General features: G+C 42.4%; 1 protein-coding gene and 1 non-coding gene across 2 annotated transcripts in view; one reads left to right on the forward strand and one right to left on the reverse strand.

Annotated features, from left to right (window-relative positions):
* The window catches only part of BMPR1B (bone morphogenetic protein receptor type 1B), a 434,320-nt gene that overhangs the window by 112,485 nt on the left and 302,896 nt on the right, over positions 1-18,939 (reverse strand). The window lies entirely within an intron of this gene.
* LOC133766101 (U6 spliceosomal RNA) lies at positions 9,856-9,958 on the forward strand. The gene has a single exon (XR_009866657.1). It is a non-coding gene; the product is annotated as a U6 spliceosomal RNA (small nuclear RNA).

Below are 18,939 nucleotides of genomic sequence, written 5' to 3' on the forward strand. Positions count from 1 at the left end.
GAGTTGAAAGTAACAATGGAAAGGCAAGCGTTTGGCCCAACAGCTTAAGTCACCATGTGGGGTGCCAGCATCACATACTGCAGTGCTTGGTTCCAGCCCTGACTACCCTACTTCTGATTTGGTCTGCTGGCAATGTGCATGCTGGATGTAGCAGGTTGAGGTCCAGTCTGCAGACTTCAGCCTGGCCCAGCCCTGGCTGCTGCAGGCATTTGGGGAATGAACTGGTATATAGGCCTGACTTTCAACTATGATAAAAATAAGTAAAAGAAAAATGAAGAGGCCTAAAATAATAATTACATTCTTCTGAGTTCATGGTCAGAAAATCATTGTCACATATTTTGATGTTAACATTTCCAAACCAACAAACACATATTAAGATATACCAAGTGACAGTTTTAACCATAATCATCAAGAACAAAAGAAAGTTTATCTAGACCTAAATTTAACTAAGAAAACCTGATAGAAAATTTAGCTAAGATTAATTTTCCTATAATTAATTGTCAATATTTTTCAGTTATTTCATAAGCTCAATTTCTTAAATGAATCTTAAATACAGACACACATTTTTAAAGTTAGGGAAACTTTTCATAGGTTTGTCCCTGATAATTCTAAATCAATAAAAGATTTGTAAAGTGTACTTCAGATTCAATTGGCCTAACAGAGGAGGAAAAATGGATTTGTTGTTACTCTGATGGTTCTAAATACTACTGTTCTTCCAGAAGCCCCCACATAAAAAAGTATTTCAAAAACTTTGCAGGAGGGTGGGCATTCAGCCGAGTGGTAAAGCTACCTGGGTTCAATTCCCATCCGTAGCTCTTAACTACAGGCTCTGACTAATGCAAACAGTGGAAGGCAGCAGGTAATGGCTCAAGTTCCTGCCACCCATGTTACAAAACTGGATGAAGTTCCTGGCTCCTGGCTCTCGCTCACCCCCCAAGCCCTTGTGTGTACAAGGTGAATGAAGCAGCAGGTGGGAACACTCTCTGTTTTTCATTGCTCTCAGCTAAATAAATAAAACTTCTATAAAGTTCAAGAAAAATGGATTTAAAAATAAGTTTAGAGCAAAAAGTTTAAAATTGTCCATAAAAGAGGTCTTTATAATATTCAAGGGAAATGTAAATTTTGAAAAACTATGTGTGGATTTCAAAAATGTTTACATCAAAACAACTTATCCTTTACATCAATTTCCATAAACTTTCTGAAGTACCCTCATATTTATAAATAAAAATATATAGGTATTTATATTTAATAAGACATCTATATGTTGCCACCACTTTTATAAAAACATTACTTTCTCATGAAAAAAAAATGAGATCAAATAATTGGAGTCAGTTATGTGAAACGTGTACTATCCACTCAACTCTGCAGCATCTGAGTTGAGAACTAACTACAGCTCATTCATTTCCTCCCAGGTACACTACCACAGAGCTCGAATTTCTTACATCTGTGATGCTCACCACAACTTGCAGTTACTGTCAATTAATAGCTGAGGATTAATTGTTGGAAATGCCACATAATAGCTGCAGTAGAAAACATTCTAAACACAGAACCACATTTATGCATTTAACAGCTGTGTTGGTCTAACAGTTCAGATTTTCACTCCACTTTGCCATATGGTTTCAAGGATCATTTTTCACTTGAAAATATTACCAAACATTGATGCCCTAGAGTCATACTACCATTCTACTCTCGCAACTACGCATTCACAGTTATGGCTGTTATCCTCCTGCTATCGGATTCCCTATTTGCCTTAATTTTACTTAAAATAGTTTATAACTGATTTTTTGAATTTTAAATTAGCGTCAACCAGGTCAAACGTAAATCTTACATGAGGAACCCTATGGAATATGACCTGGCAGTGGGGAGGTAGGATATAAACTTTGGGTTATAAAACTGTAGGGACCATGCAGGCTGTGACGTGCTCTTGTTCACTGCATTTAGGAATTTTCCTGTATTCTAAAAGAATTGACTTGTACTTCCTATCTCACCTCTTTTTTTTTTTTTCTGTCCTCCCTGATGTAGAATTACTTCTAAACTTAAAGGTAAAAACGTAGCTGCCAACTTTCATTTTAGTCTCGTTGCTAAAGTAACCTATTACTATGATCTCAAGAGAAAAAAATGTAAAACTACAGGACCACTCACATGTATATTTAACAAGGCGCTAAATGAAAATTGCACCTCTTTAAATGCCAGAACAGGAGACCCATCCACTGCAGGAAGGGGACATTGCTTCCACAATGTCTTGCAACAACAAACAGAAAATCCAGTAGTTTTTAGGTCTGGCAGTCTATCACCTTTATAGCATCACTAAACTCCTTTAGTAGACAAAAGAGAACAGTAGTAACCAAAATGACACTTTCAGACTATTTACACTTTGCCCTCCATTCGTTTGATTGCCTGGGATTCTCTATTATGTTTTGAAAAGAAAGGGGCTGGGTAGTGTAAGTAGCTTAATCTAAAACCAATCCATTTTAAGTAGAAATGAACAGTAAAGGTTGTTGTCCTCACAGGTCATATTTTCTCTTTTAGGAAGGAAATTCCACATTCCAAGACTCCTAGCTTTAACAAATACATTGCTGAAGCAAACACGATGTGCCAATTTTAAAGACATGAAGTTCAAAACTTCTAGCAAGATGTACTATTGGTTTTTTTTTTCCCTAAACCAGTGCCTTATCAAGTAAAACATCTATGATGGAAGCAATGATAAGACTTGGGCTGTGGGATCACCCTATACCCAAGCCACCCTCACTACTACCTCAAATGCAGTCTTCCTTTGCGCTTAATTGTGACTTCGAAGAGATTCGCACCATTTGTGGTAGAACTGCAAGGTCCTTATGGACTCATGCCAGCTAAGATGGGAAGTACCATTATATTCTTAGAATTGTATCTAGGAGCTACACTGAATCCATTTTGTATATTAATGAGAATTAATGGAATTCAATTGTAGTAATTATCATGCATTGGCTGTGAGAACCAAATGTATTAATAAACTCCTTTAAATAAAAATAGAAATTAGGAGGTTTCCATGTACAAAAGCACATCCAAAAAGCTCATGGCAAAATCAAACTATAAGATAACTTGATTTCTATGTCAAAAAATTCTGAAAGCTACACATAGCTTTTCCATATGTATTTTTCTTAAATATTATGAATATCCCTTAAAAGCACAGATTCCAAATTTTTTTTCACCAACTGAACATGTTTAAATTCTATGTCCACAAACTTTTTGAAGTAACATATTTAATTGGCAAAATATTTGTCTTGGTCCAAAGCACACATTCTCCCAATGTGTCAAGTTGTCATTTTGCAATGCATTTACTTCAATAAGGGCTTAGGGTCTCAGCATATTAATCTTGGCCTTGTCACTCACTCAAGAGTCATGACCACTTCATTGATCTGTGCTTCCTATTTACCGTTTAGTGTGTGATCCTCATTCTCACTGAAGCAAATGCAGAATTAATGATTGAAGAGGTTTCACGCATTATCAATGCATATTTAACTTTGGTATTCCAAGGTGTTTAATCTTGGTGACACCTGTAAGTGGCTGTGTATAGCACACTCTGACTTCATCAGGGAAAAATCACAAAGAACATTAAGTTCATTTAGTTCATTTTGTAAAAACTTAAGAGAAATTTCTTAAAAAAAAAAAGCTTGACTGATGACAAAGCTGGGAATATCAATGGGGACTCAGCGTGTGAATCACATTCACATGAGCTACCAGTCTGCAGAATCTTGGCTCAGTGTACAATTCCAGCTTCCTTGATTGTTGGTCTTGCAAATACTGATTATTAAAAATCACACTAATAATAGCAAACTCCCAGATCTATTATGTGCCAGATTCTATTCCATATGCTAAAAGTTTCCTCATTTAGTTATCAAGCAACGTTATGGTAAATACAGTTATTATCCACATTTTACAGTTGAAAAAACTGAGATATAAATACGATGAGCTCATGTGAGAGTACACCTCTGGCAAGTGGCAGAGCTAGGATTCAAACCCAGGCATTCTGGGTCCAGAATTCACATTCCTGACCCACTGTGCTATAAGATAAACAGAAACACACAAACACTAGTGTATGCATCAAAGAGGCTTGGACAGGGAGTTTAAGAATGGAAAGCTATATGGCCCAGAAAAGCAAGGCATGTCTCTGGCTTCAACCTCCTCCTTGAAAAACAACTAGACATTATTTTATACAGCATTATTTCAAGGTACCTTCTATGTCTAAGATTTCATGATTCAGTCCAGAGCATATGGCCTGTTTTTTATTGGCATAACTCCACAGTAAAATCAGATATTCATGTGTTTCAAGGAAAATGTTAAAAGAGGATACAAAATTATCTTCAGTCAATGAAGCAATAGTAGCAGCTGGAACAGAAGAATGAGAATTTTATCTCACATCTATCATGCTTTGCACTTCCTGCAACACTGTTCAGAAGCCGTTTCATCTAGGTCTTCCTATTCTTTTCTAGAAGGTACCAGATTCTAACTTTTGGAGAAAAGGAGAAAAACTAGCATCCCAGGTAGATGAACTACCTGTCATTCCTTCATGTTAATGCACAAAACTCCCTTCAGTTCCACTATCTATACCAGAAATTAAAAGCATTTTTCTACAGAGCCATGCCATAAAATGTTGTATTTTAGTTACATCATGGAATACTTAGAGATTCTGAAAACCTTAATCCTGTAAGTGCCAACCCCAAGTACAGAACAACTGATAACACACACTTATCTGTGAAGTAGCACAGCCAAATCAGTTCTGCAAAACTCATCCACAGACACATAAAGTTGAACTGTAAATGCATTTCAATCTTGTGCATGCTCCCTTTATCATCAGGCTTTGTTGTATAAAGCCATTATTTCCTTATCGTCAACTTTTTAACTCCCTCATTGCAATCACTACCACCACTAATTATTTCATATTCATTGTTACCTTTCTTTTAATTTGAAAATAGTACATTTACTCTTAGAAATTACTCGTTTATTTAAACATTTCAGAGAATATACTAAACTGTTCTATTTCAGCTTGATTCCATGATCTGCATAGAACTATCAAAAAAGCAAGACTCTTACATGTGGATAAGCATCTGATACATTCACAAGCCACAATCACTGCCACTATGAAATTACAGACGAACTCAATGCATGCACAGAACAATTATAGCTCACTTCAAAGTTAATTAGCTGACCTACACAAATCTAACAGTACTCAAATTCATCAAGGTATTGCCTGTTAGAATTATTTCAGTACTTCACATAGAAAGCATCACAGCATGTTGACAGTTCCACTCTGAAACTTCCAAAGCGGACTGAGTTTAATTCCGAGTGGCTAGAGAAAAGAGAAACTCTAAATCCGTTTAAAAAGATTCAGACAGAGCACCCCAAAAGCCTTGCCCTGACACAGCACGCAGTAAAAGTGACAGAGCAGTTGGGGAATGGGGATCGGGACACTGAGCCACTGAACTTCTCTGGGTGACAGAGCCAGGAGAGCAGACAGGAAGTCAGCCCCTGCAGCACTGCTGTGTGGGGCGCCTTGATCTCCTTACCCCTCGCGTGCACAGACAGAAGAACGACCGAGGAAACGTGAAGCTGCCCGCGGAGTTCCTCAAGCCAACCCATTGCAGCAGGAGAGCAGTCAGTGGGACCCGCCTGGGAGCCTCCGGCCTCCGGCTGCTGGGCCTCTCTGCCTCTCCGTGCGCCTCGCGCGGCTGCCACTCTTGTCAGAGCCGCCGGCCAGCCTGCCAGCAAGCCCGAGAGACAGGAGCGTGAAAGACAAGCCTGTTACAAACTGGTTCTGTCACCGCCCGAGACCTCAGCGGATCACCTCGTGGGGCGGACAACAAAGGGCGCTGAGGCCCCAGAGCAGGACTGTTTTCTTAAGAAGGGAGCCTGACCCAGCTGCCCACACCAGGGCCAGCCCTCGCGGGGGGCTTCGCGGGGCCCCACCCACGCGCGGGTAGCAAGAAAACAGTTTCTTTCGTTCCTCCAGGGTGTTTCCCTGAGAAATGTGCAAAGATCAGGGGAAATCGTTTCTTTTCTGTGATGAAATGACGAGCGTGGTGTCGCACATCAGGGCATCACGCTAAGGCAGTCTCCTCACACGTTTAAATAATGACGCAAAGCTCCTGGAGTCAAGTGCACAGGCCCGGGAGAGCATCCCAGGGATGCACAAAAGCCATCTCCAGTGAACGCTGCGCGCTGCCACTCACTCATCAATTAATTTTAAATGACTCTAGCTTTAACTAACTTATAAAAAAGTGCTGGGAACCCAGTCAACCTTACTACACAAATAAAACCTTTCTAAGTGATTCAGTATTTTAGATTTTAACTGTAACTGTGTCTCAATGTAAACTATGGTAAAGTTTCATTTCCCGTGATCTTCAATGATCAACAGGAAAGCATTTTTTTAATGTCTTTTCTTTTATTCTGAGATCTGTCGAGATAATGAAGAGCGAGAACTATAGACAGGCAGCATGCGTAGAAACTAAAATACCACCACAGACACCAACAGAAGCAGTGATTACCCCGCATCAGCTTGCCTGATAAAGAATTAATGAGAGCAGATATATTCCAGTTGCTATACCCACAGGTTCACTTGATATTTTGAGAATTATTTTCTTAGAACAAAAATCTCTGCCATCTGCTTGCTTTAAAGACGCCCCCCAGCCCCATCCCACCACATCCTACACCCACCCACCGTCGTCTCTTGGAGGCCATTCAAGTCTACTCTCCAGATCAGAGCAGCGCATCAGGTGCTTTTTAGGATATTACAATCAACCCCACACCCTCAGTTCATAGGAGAGGAAGCTGAATAGAAACTTAGCACTTCCACCGTTCAGGCAATCTTGAATACTCAGAGCGCGATAAAACACACATTTCACAGAAGCCACACTACCGACTTGTCAGGAACATGGCAGTTGGGGACAGTGAAAAGGAATTCCCTTTCCGTGTTAGTTATCTGTATCTGCTTTAGTTAGGAACGGAGACTGGGGCACAGTACAACGAATAAAGGTCATCGGGAGAGGAGTAGCTATGGGTGGGCAAAGATGACAAAAATCAGGCAAACATCGTTCAAATGTGAGCCAACTTCACAACACGGTTCCTCTGCCAGTCTGGAGCCCAGCCTTGAGCTTTGGGGCAAGGAGTGAATAGCTAAAACATGACACAGCTCCCAGTTCCCCAGTGTGACCATCCACAAAGGGTTCACAGCACAGAGAAGATCTTTGCCCTCTCTCCAGAATCATAAATCAGTGCAAGCCAATTTATATCAGCAACCATTTGTGCTTTTAAACTATGTGCTAGCTGAAGATAAGGCACTCCAAGAACTTACAATACCACAGAGAAAAAAAAGAGGCAATATAAAGGATTATGAAAAAGGCATTATACATTTTAAGATGAAGTCCCCCCCAAAGAAATGCACACGGTCATCCAGAGCAGAGATGGATTACGCTGAGCCAAAGATCGAAAGGGGAGCCGAACGCTGAAAGATGACTTGAACGTGTGCAGCAGTAAAGGAGCTGAAGACAGAAGAAAGTCCAAGAGCAAGACTTAGTGGTAGGAATAAATATTTCATTTATGCAGTAGCATGGGAAGAAAACATCTTCCTGGAAGAGACAGCTCTGTTAGTAAGTGGTTGGAGGGAAAGAAAGCTAGACAGAATGGAACCAGATCATGCAGGGCTGTGAATACAGGTTACCGAGTTTGGACGATAGATTACACAAATGGCTATAGGCTTCTGAGCAACTGACTGGCTTAATGAATTTAGAAAAAGAAAAAAAAAGTGTTAGGACTTTAGGATGTAGTGTGAATCTGTGAATCTTATTTTCCAACAATGTGAGGAAAAGGGAAACAGATTAAAAGTGTAAGGACAGGTTTCCAAATTTCTGGCCAATACAGATTTTTTTCATTTAGAAAAATTAAGAGATTCCAGATGCATCCCTATTAATTTCCTCCACTTTGCTTTATGACTTAGTATGTGCTGGGTGCCAGCAATGAAGGCAATGGTCCACAAAATACAGTATAGGTCCTAGAATATTAGTCTCAAAAAATAAAAGAAGAAAATGAAACTTTTATTATATATATGAGAAAACTGGCTTAGCAAACAATTCAGATTTTCATGATTAACCCACTGACCTTGATGTACATCATGTGATCCACCATTCACATCTTAATTTCCAAAATCCAATCTAATTAAGGCTCTATCTGCAACAGGTCAATTAACAAATAAACCTTCTGCAGGTAAATAAACTTTCAGGGATAGACACTGTGTTGCAAGGGGTTAGATCTCCACTTGGGATGCCTGCCTACCATATCATGGTGTATGGTTGAATCCCGCCTCTGCCTCCTACCCAGCTTCCTGCTAATGCATACCCTGGGAGGCAGAAGGTGATGGCTCAAGTACCTGGGTTGCTACCACCCATGTGGGAGATCTGGATGGAGTTCCTGGCTCCTCACTTTGGTCTGATCCAGCCATGGATATTGTTGGCATTTGGAAAGCGAACAAGCAGATAGAAGATCTCTCTCTCTCTCTCTTCTGTGTGTGAGTGTGAACACTCTACCAAATTAAAAAAAAAAAAAATTCCAGCAACAACACCTTCAGTCCTGACTTCCTAACTGGAGAGCTGCCTGCCAGAGGAATTACTGCCGCCAACCAGCTTGCACACTTGCTTATGAAGCTACCACAACCAACTCATTCCATCGCTCCCCTAGATTCTCTTTAAATTTCATCACATCTGTACCTACAGGGAGAAACCCCAGAAAGCAGAAGGACAATGGTTGTTATCTGAGGTGTTCAGCTTCTTCTGTACACAGCCTCCTTAGTTTGCAAGTTGATTTACACACCAAACGAGGCTTCCTGGGAAGCTCGGAAAGGGAGAGGTCTGCTTGCAGACTTCTTACCCAGGCAGCCTCCTTCTTGATTGAGAGAAGCTTTGCCGGTGGTCAGGAGAGCCTGCTGGTGCTCTGGGTGTAACCTGGGGCACACTGTTTGAATTCTCAGGACTATAGTGTGCTCACGGCCTATCTGTGAATGTTGTTGTACCCATTAAACAAGTGAGTGAACATTAACTACTAAATCTCATGCCCAGAACCTAGGAAGGCATCAGAAAGTGTCAGGGATTTCCCAGCAGCTCTCACAAATCACTCTTGAGCTTTCTAATCTGAAAGTCTTGGCTAACAATTCTCTTTAATCTGACAGGTTAGGGGGCTGGCACTGTGGCATAAGCCATCACTGGTGACACCAGCATCCCAAATCAGGGTGCAGGTTCAAGTCCTTGCTACTCTGCTTCTGATCCATCTCCCTGCTAACGTGCCTGAGAAAAAAGGGGAAGGCAGCAGGGGTACTTGGCCCCCTGCCACCCATGTGGGAGACCTGGATGGAGTTCCAGTCTCCTGGCTTTATTTGCAGAGTAAACCAGTAGATGCAAGATCTTTCTCTCTCCCTCATCACTCTGCCTTTCAAATAAGTAAACTGAATAATAAAAATAGTAATATAACAGGCTGCAAAGTAACATTTGTCAAATGTTACAAACAAATGTGACTATTAAAACAATGATATAAAGTATATCACATATTGCATCAAGGCTTAAAAAACTCAACTTATACCTGTAAAATACTGAATCAATTTATTTTTAGTGAATTCATGTATTTGAAGCAGAGGTACAGTGAGTAGTTTTAAACTGAGTAACTACCTTGTTCGCAACTTCAATTTGTGAGTTACTTTCACATAACCTCCCATTCTCCTGATTTTATGCATATACACAGCTTTTGATATACCACAAATATTCACATTTGGTTGTATTCAGAAAGATGGTGTCTAGAGGTTGAGGATATGCGAACATTAAAAAGAGACAGTTACACCTTCTTCAGCAGCACTTATACTAAAATTGGAAGGACACAGAGAAGGTTAGCATAACTTCTGCACAAGGATGGCAAACAAATCTGTGAAGTGCTCCATTTTTTTAGGGGGCCAATGCTGTGGCACAGCGAGCAAAGCTGCTGCCTGAAGCGCTGACATCCCATATGGGCACTGGTTCGAGTCCCAGCTGCTCTACTTCTGAACCAGCTCCCTGTTAACGTGCCTGAGAAAGCAGAAGAAAATGTGCCAAGTCCTTGAGCCCTTGTATGCCTGTGGGGGATCCAGATAAAGCTCCTGGAGCCTGAATTGGGATTGGCCCACCTCTGGATATTGTGGCCATTTGGGGAGTGAACCAGCAGATTGAAGACCTTGCTCTCTGTCTCTGTCTCTTTCTCTCTAACTCTGCCTTTCAAATAAATAGATAAATCTTTAAAAACAGAAAGAGTGGGTGTTGTGGTGGGGCAGGTTAAGCTGCTGTTTGCAATGCTGGCACTTGATGCAGGGTACAGTCCTGGCTACTCCATTTGTGATCCAGCTCCCTGTTAAAATGCCTGTGAAGACAGCAGATGATGGCCCAAGTACTTGAGGCCCTGCCACCCAGGTGGGAGCCCCGATGGAGTTCAATGCTTCTGGCTTTGATTTGGCCCAGCGCTGGTTGTTGTCACCTTTTGGAGAGTAAACCAGCGAATGCAAGATCTCTCTCTCTTGCTCTTTCGATCTAAAATAATAATAAAAGGAGACAGCGCCTGCCTTCATGTCTGAGCATCCTATGTAACACACCATCAAATCACGAGGCTGCAGCCCAGTCACTGGCTGCTGATGAGGAAACAAAGAATGGTGGAGAAACCGAGATGAATTCTCCCTGAAGCTGGGGGCTGGGCTCCTGCAGGGGAGGCATTTGAACTGGGTTTTCAGGAAGAAGTAGGAATTCACTGGGTGAAGAGGAGGAAGAGGAAGGCCCAGCAGAGACAACAGAAGGCACAGACCCTCTTGAGTCAAGCAAAGAGCTGTGCTTGCCGGGAACCTGTGAAACTGGATATGCCTAGAGAGTGGCAGCAGTGCAAGAGCAGGGCGGGTGAAGCCGGGAAGGGCCTGGCACCCCTCTAAGAGAAGTTCTGACTTCATCCTCCGTGCACCCGAAGCAGTGTGGCTTGAGACACCTGTGCAGGTTTGTTTTTTGTTTTTTTTTTTTTTTTTTCACTGTGCAACCTAACTGCAGCCATTGCTTCTCACAGCTGATCATATTTCAAAAGAAAACTAGTAAAGTCTTAGAATAAGGTGAGTGTTATTATTTGATCATCCCTGCTGATATTGTGTGGCATGAAATTCAGTTTTTAATTAAATTTCTGCCCAAAGTACATTAAAAACAACAGTTATTTCCTTCCTCCTGTTCGAATCCATAGCATCTCATATCTCTACTCTTCCATAGAGTTCTGTTTTAAAATATTTTTCAAACTCTCATATGTGTTATGCCAAAAACAGATCAGTGTAATTAGAACTGTAGGGGTAATTCAATGTATTATTCTGGTTTATCACTAAACTAAACACGTAGTGATGTAAAAAGTTACTCCCTCTGCTAGGAAGAAAGAAAAATGAACAATGGAACCCAAACACAAAAACTGTTTCCTGACTTTGGAGTTTCTAAAAGAGCATAACTCCAGCCCCTTCTCGGGAGCCTCCCGCCTGCCCAACCCCGTTCTCATTTGCAGCATTCCACATCACTAGTCACTAACAACCGGCTCCCCTCAGCAAAACAGCCCAAGATCATCACATCCTTGCAAATAAACAATCCCTTCCTCCCTCCACAGGGTGACACAGTATTCTGAGCACGTCTTCGCTCTCACTGCTCTGCAGAGGTCCCGATGAACGGGAAACGGTGAAGAGAAAGAAAGAAAAATTAATAATATATCCCAACTTGGGGAAAACACACAGAGGATGGTTTGTGTCCTTACTTGGGGGACAGGACTGTCACTGCTGGTCTGCTTCCAGGCCTAGATTCCATGTGATACGGCCTGACCTTCTTTAAGTATTCACACATTATGCACTCACAGAGAGCAGGCAGGACACAAAAGTCCTTTAGATGTTCTGGACATCAATCAAGCGCACAGCATGGAGCCTGCCAAACTTTTCTTCCCTTTAGCCAGGGAGAGGAAGGGGGAGTCCAAGGCAGACTTAATCAAGTTTAAAGCAATGCCACAGTATATTTGGGGGGACCACTGTTATTAAAAGGGTGCTGTTTACAAAAGTTCTCTATAGTTACCATGGGCAACAACACAAAAAATTCACACATCAATACAAAGACGAGACCGGAGTTCTTTCTAGCTTTGAAATTTCAAAACTTTTATTATTAACTGGGTCTCAATGGCTTTAGCAGATTGCCATTTTTTCCCCTGAAGTCATTTTGTAAAGGACATTACTTCAAACACTAAAATATAAATTTTCTTTTATCACAAGTATCCTTAAGAGGCATCATTTTTGAGGGATTTATAAAAGTACCAGAAGAAAAACATTTGTATTAAGTATTAAGTGTATTTGAATATAAATGGCATACTAACTGGTCAACAGCACAGACCATTTTTCATCTGATACAAATATGATTGTTAACAGGCAAGAGTATCAACATCAGCAAGAATACACGAGGATACAAGTATCTTCCGGTAGGGGCATCCAATGCTGGGCTTCATTATAGCCTCTCCCCAAAAGTCATTAAGGGGATTTGAGGGAGTTTCTGAAAAAGAATAAATCCCAAGTTGTATTCCCCTAAAACTGTACAATACCGTGTATATACATGAAGTGCATAATTTGCTCACTGGAACAATCAAACTCATCTGAGCAAACCATTTCACGGAATTTCACAATAAAATGATATCTTCAATCTGTAACAACCTATTTATCTAGAGATTAATGAATTCTGTATTAAAAGCTGAAGTCATGCCATAAATTTAAAAATTATATGCACAGCCTTTGTATACAAAAACTAAACTCAAAACCAACAATTCATGAGGCAACATATCAATGAACATTTAAAGAGTAGGAAGAAGGGCTGGCTCTGTGGTGTAGCAGGTAAAGTGGCCACCTGCAGTGCTGGCATCCCATATGGGTACCAGTTCTAGTCCTGGCTACTCCTATTCCACTTCAGATCCAGCTCTCTGCTATGGCCTGGGAAAGCAGTGGAGGATGGCCCAGTACTTGGGCCCCTGCACCCACGAGGCAGACCTGGGGAGGCTCCTGGCTTTGGATCAGCGCAGCTCCAGCAATTGCAGCTATCTCAGGAATGGACCAGGGATGGAAGATACCTCTCTCCCTTCCACTTTCTCCCTCCCTCCCTCTCTCTTTCTCCCCCCTCCCTTGCTTCTGCCTCTCCGTAACTCGTAACTCTGCCTTTCAAATAAATAATGAATTAAAAAAAAAAAAAAACAGTAGGAAGAAAAGTCCAGGCAACTTACATGAGTAAACTATCAACAAAAAATTTCAGTGAATTTACTGAGATATATTCCATACTTTAAATAGCAATAATATGAGCCACTGTTGCGGTGCCTGCAATGTCAGCATGCCACGTGGTTGTCATTTCAAGCCTCGGCTGCTCTATTTTTGGTCAAGCTCCCTGCTAATGCACTTGGGAAAGCAGCAGCAGCAGATGGCAAAAGTACATAGGCCTCTGCACCCATGTGGGAGACCTTGATGGAATTCCAGGTTCCTGGCTTTGGCCGGGCCCGGCTCCAGCTGTTGTGGCCATTTGAGGAGTAAACCAGCAGACTGAAGAACTTTCTAACTCTGCCTTTTAAATAAGTAAATAAATCCTAAAATAAATAAATAAAACGGTAACAGAAACCTCCAGGATGCCTCTTAGATGCATAATTTACAAGAATGTTTACCTTCTTTAAAAGATTTAGTTATTTATTTTAAAAGGTGGAGACACCGGGAGAGATTTACCGCCCCCACCTTACACCCCAGTGTGGTTGCAATAGGCAGCCCTAAACCTGGCCAAAGCCAGGAGCTTCATCCAGTCTTCCACAAGGGTGACAGAGGCCCAAATACTTGAGCCATCTTCCGCTGCCTTTCCAGGCCATTAGCAAGAGAGCTGGATCAGAAGTAAAACAGCCCAAATATGCACCAGGGTCACAGGTGGTGGCTCTACCTGCTACTCCATAATGCTGGCTGCAGTGCAGGTTTAATTGTTGTATTTAGTGTTACTTTGCTGAAGGATTACATAGCCAAACTTGTACCCCAGTAACAGGAAAATAGGAGCTAGATGAAATGTGGGGGCCATTCATTATGTTAATCACTGTAGGGTGCATGATCACCTGGTAAATGTTAGGCCATGAAGTGACACTGAATGGAAAGAAGATATCTTGGCTGAAGTTTGGCAAGCAAGGATGCTTGGAGGGCAAGTGCAGTTGTTTCCAGACAGAACAGAGCACAACAAAGATGGCAGCAACAACGATATGAAGATTATGACATATACCACCCGGCCACCTGCTATTATCTGCTGGTCCTGTGCTGTAGAGCTAGCATTTTACTTCCTCGAACCCTCCTTGTCCCCGTGTGTGGTGCTCTCATTCTCCCTTATACACAACAACACTGAATGGGGCAGAGTCAAAGAGGCCTGGGAACCGGCAAAGGGCTGACGGGATCAAGCATCAGGACTTCCCTATAGCTAGAGACCCATGCATTTCCGCTCTGCAACAAATACTTGGGGCAGAAGTAGTACCGCTCAGTAGATGGAAGACTCGGAGATTCTGGGAGGCTGATGACATCCAGGCTGGCATCATGACTCCTGAAATTCTGAGGGTTGGCACAAAAGAGGGGTCAGATACCCTGAATCCAAAGGTCAGCATTCACAGAAGTCTGAAAGGCAGGAGCCTCTTCCAAAGCATGTCAGCTGCTGCTTATACAAACCAGTGTGGTCACCAGGAGACATGCACCGGCACTAACTTCAAGCAGGGCTTCGTATGACTTCTTCACGTTCCCAACAGTCCTTCCAGGCAGGTTGTCCTGACCGCGTTTTACAAGGGGAGCCTCTAAGGTGAGGGGGCACCTGGGACCTGAGCTGAGAATTCTTCCCCTCCAATGGGGCTGTGCTTCGGGGGCCCACGGGGGGCCACACTGCAGATTCCGAGGACGATGCCGCTCATGAAGGAAGTTTCCTGACCAGGTCATGGGTCCTTCCTGCACCAGGAGAATCCGAGCTACCTGAAAGAGGCTGTTTCCTTCATGCCAAGAGGAGGGCTTTTTAGACCTACTTTGCCCCACTTTAAGAAAAATACATGTAACGGACTATTTGTCTGTTTGTCTGTTTAAGTAATACCAGAGGCATGCTGCTGGCTTAAGGGTCAACACTTTGGCTCCTGGACTCCACAGAACTCCAGTTACCATTTATGCAAACCCTGACTTGCCAGAAGCTCTACTTTAAAGAGATTCTACGGACAACCTCTTCTTCAGAGAAATAGTACTGAAGGATCGCTGAGAATATCAAACTCTCTCCCGTTAGCCACGTATAAAAGGCTGAACAAAGTTTCACACAAAAGTCAATTTCTTGAAGAGGAGTACCACAACTTCCATTCATTAATTGTACCTAAAATTCATGTAAACTTGAACTTGTGTAAGGAAAAAAAAAAACTGACCATAAAAATTTAATTAGGAATATCGACAAAAATGATATTAGACTTCTATGTCTCCTGTAATTCCCTTTGAACCACGCTGAGAAAGAGGGGAGGTGCTCTTTAGCATATGTTTGAAGGGGGAGCAGTAGGAGCTAAAGCACAGCTCTTTAGACTCTTGAAGCTTGTATGTTTCCGTTGTTTCTGCACCTGCCATATGAAGACAGCGCCCAGAAAATCCGATTTCTGCTACCGGGAAATACCCACATGGGGAGAAGTTTTTCCAGTAGAACAGAGGATATTGGTAACAGAAAACTTCTGTTCCCCTTAAGCATATACCAGCTTTGCCACAGAAAGCCTCAACGACGATGCTATTAAATGTCAGTATAGGATTAATACCTTTATTAGTAAACTTTGCTCTTAGTAGGCTTCAGAATTTCTGCTGGAAGAAACACAACAGTTTCAAGAAGCGAATTTTTTTAAAGTGATATTTAAAATCTATGTACACATAAAAGCATTTTCAAATCAAAGAAGCAATGCCTTGATTTTTGACCTTCTAAACTATTTCATCTCTCCCAAAGTCAACTGTGTGATTCTGAAATATTTTTCCAATGATACCAAAAGGAAGCCTGAACACATACAATGCGTCTTTAAATAAGGGTATGTGTGGGTCTTCTCTTATCCTCTGTCACCTCTCCCAGACACAGAGCTCGGCTGCTTAGTGGCTTGAGTTATTTTCCTTATGAGAAATAACATTTCTTGATAATCTCACTAAAGCCTTCCTATCAGATTCCATGCATGGAAAACGTTCAGAAGCCCGAGGGTTGGTCTGGTGTTTAAACAACTAGTTTGCGTATGGGGAGGGTGGGGAGCGGGGTATGAAATGAAATCCCACGTACAGCCCCTACGGAGAGAACGTCACTGTACAGGGAACGCATGCTTTAGTCTCGGTAAAACCCAAACACCAAGTTACAGATGCTTCTGTGTCCCATCTAGGGCAGTGCAGCCAGATATTTTAGTGTGCACGAAAGGAGATGCTGCAATTAAGAAGTCAAACAGGACAGTCTGTAGTGATCACAATGCCAGATAAAACCAAAGAAGTCTTTTCACAAAAACCAAACAATTGGCTACCAGGCCAGTGGGAAGTTAGAAAATCATAGTACTACTCTTGTGAATGTTAACAGCCTTAGCTGCTTGGGCATTCCTTTATCTGATCACCTTCCTCTGCATTCCTTATGACAATTTATCAATATTCTGTCTGTGGTTATGTCTGCAACAGCTGAACACCCACCGCTGAAAAGTGAAAAATCTAGTCAGTCAGTTATTGTAAGAACTATGCCTGTGCTGGCGCCGTGGTGCAGGTTAAGCCTCCGCTTGTGGCACCCGAATCCCATGTGGGCGCCAGTTCAAGTCCTGGCTGCTTTTCCTCTAATCAGCTCTCTGCTATGGCTTAGGAAAGCAGCAGAGTATGGCCCAAGTGCTTGGGCCCCTGCACCCATGGGGGATACCCGAAAGAGGCTCCTGGTTTAGGATGGGCTCAGCTCTGGCCTTTGCAGCCATCTGGAGAGTGAACCAGCAGATGGAAGAACTTTCTAGTTCTCCCTCTGTCTGTAACTCTACCTCTCAAATAAATAAATACTTAAAAATAAAAAAAGAACTATGGCAAATGAAATATTCAAATTCAACCTTAACCAAAGTGAATAAAATTCATATTTATCCAGAAGATTTAAGGGCCATTATGACAGCCAACATGATTTAAATTGTCACTGTAATTTCCAATCTGAGGTCTCATGAAAAAAAAAAAAAAAGGGCGAGCACTGTGGCGTAGCAGGTAAAGCCACTGCCTGTAGTGCCAGCATCCCATATGGGTGCCAGTTCTAGTCCCAGCTGTTCCACTTCCAATCCAGTTCCCTGCTATAGCCTGGGAAAGCAGTAGAAGATGGCCCAAGTTCTTGGGCCCCTGCACCCGCATGGGAGACCCTGAAGAAGCTCCTGGCTCCTGGCTTCGGATGGGCCCAGCTCCAGCGGTCACGGCTAATTGGAAAGTGAACCAGCAGATGGAAGAATTCTCTCTCTCTCTCTCTGCCTTTCCTTCTCTCTGTAACTCTGATTTTCAAACAAATAAATAAATCTTAAAAAAAAAAAAGAAAAAGGAAGACATTCAAAAGAATATATCCTTGTAGAAACACCTGCTTTTGAAAAGTCTTCTCAATTGTTCATTAAAATGATATGGGTATACAGGAGGAAAAGAAAGCTCGGCATCAGAAGCAATGGGTGGCAGGCCTATTAATGGCTGATCTGTACAGTGATCTGCCCTCAAGGAGACCCAACAGGCCAGTCCACTGCAGTGGCTTTCAATGTGGTAAGCCTGGGCTTCAGCAGAAGTCAGCTTGTGAAGAGCCCTGGCAGCTCTGCCAAGAGTTGGATCACTGGAAATGGACCTGCCCTGGAGTCGAAGGATGCCCAGGTCAGAGCCACAGATCTTATTGGCTCTAAGCTGAAAAGCCCTTCACTCAGCCCAACTTCCAAAGGGACCACTGCAGCTGAGGGGATGGTCAAGTAGGGTCAGCAACATTGCAGGCAGAACTGTAAATTTCTTGTTAGAGATGCCCCCTGCCTTGACCTGGCCAGCTCTCCTCCCAGGCCAGCCAAGTAATGAAAGTCAACAGAGTGCCTTCCCCTAGGAGGTTCACACCTCCCTTAGGATATACCCCATGTGAAGAGATAGATAGGTCTGGGCCTCTGAATTTACAAGGCCTAAAGCCCACCAGATTATTATCAAGCCCCTTCTATCAGGTTATGTTTGCCTCTCAATCAGAAAAATTACTTGTAGCTTAGACAGCACCTTTCTTAGCACATCTAATAACGACTCTGTCCTTTGTTCTAGGCCCTGTCTAGCGCACTTGGGCCTCATTCCTTTGTAATCATAACCTCTACTCTACCACCAATGGCTCTACTCCCAACCTGTGTGTACTGATGGTCCTCTTCCCCACTTAATGCTGTATAATTGTTCAAACCTGGTAAATGCCACTCTTAGGATCATTGGTTACTATCCTCACTCTGTCTTTTATGACCTTGTCTAAACATGATCAGAGTCGGCAAACTCGGAAGGCTTCCATAGCCTTGGCAACTCATGACGGCAGCCTGGGGTGGTTACTGGCGCCATAAACTAGAGTGTCAATTTGTTGGGTCAACAACAGGAGCCACTGTGCACTTGCTCCTCATGTGGGATCTCTGTCCTTAATGTGCTGTACATTTTTATTTAATGCTATAACTAGTACTCAAACAGTATGTTTCACTTTGTGTTTCTATGTGGGTGCAAACTGTTGAAATCTTTATACTAAATTGATCTTCTGTATATAAAGAGAATTGAAAATGAATCTGATGTGAATGGAAGGGGGGAGGGAGCGCGAGAGGGGAGGGTTGTGGGTGGGAGGGAAGTTATGGGAGGGGGAAGCCATTGTAATCCATAAGCTGTACACTGGA

The sequence above is a fragment of the Lepus europaeus genome, chromosome 8 (genome assembly GCF_033115175.1).
Source record: "Lepus europaeus isolate LE1 chromosome 8, mLepTim1.pri, whole genome shotgun sequence".
NCBI lineage: Eukaryota > Metazoa > Chordata > Mammalia > Lagomorpha > Leporidae > Lepus > Lepus europaeus.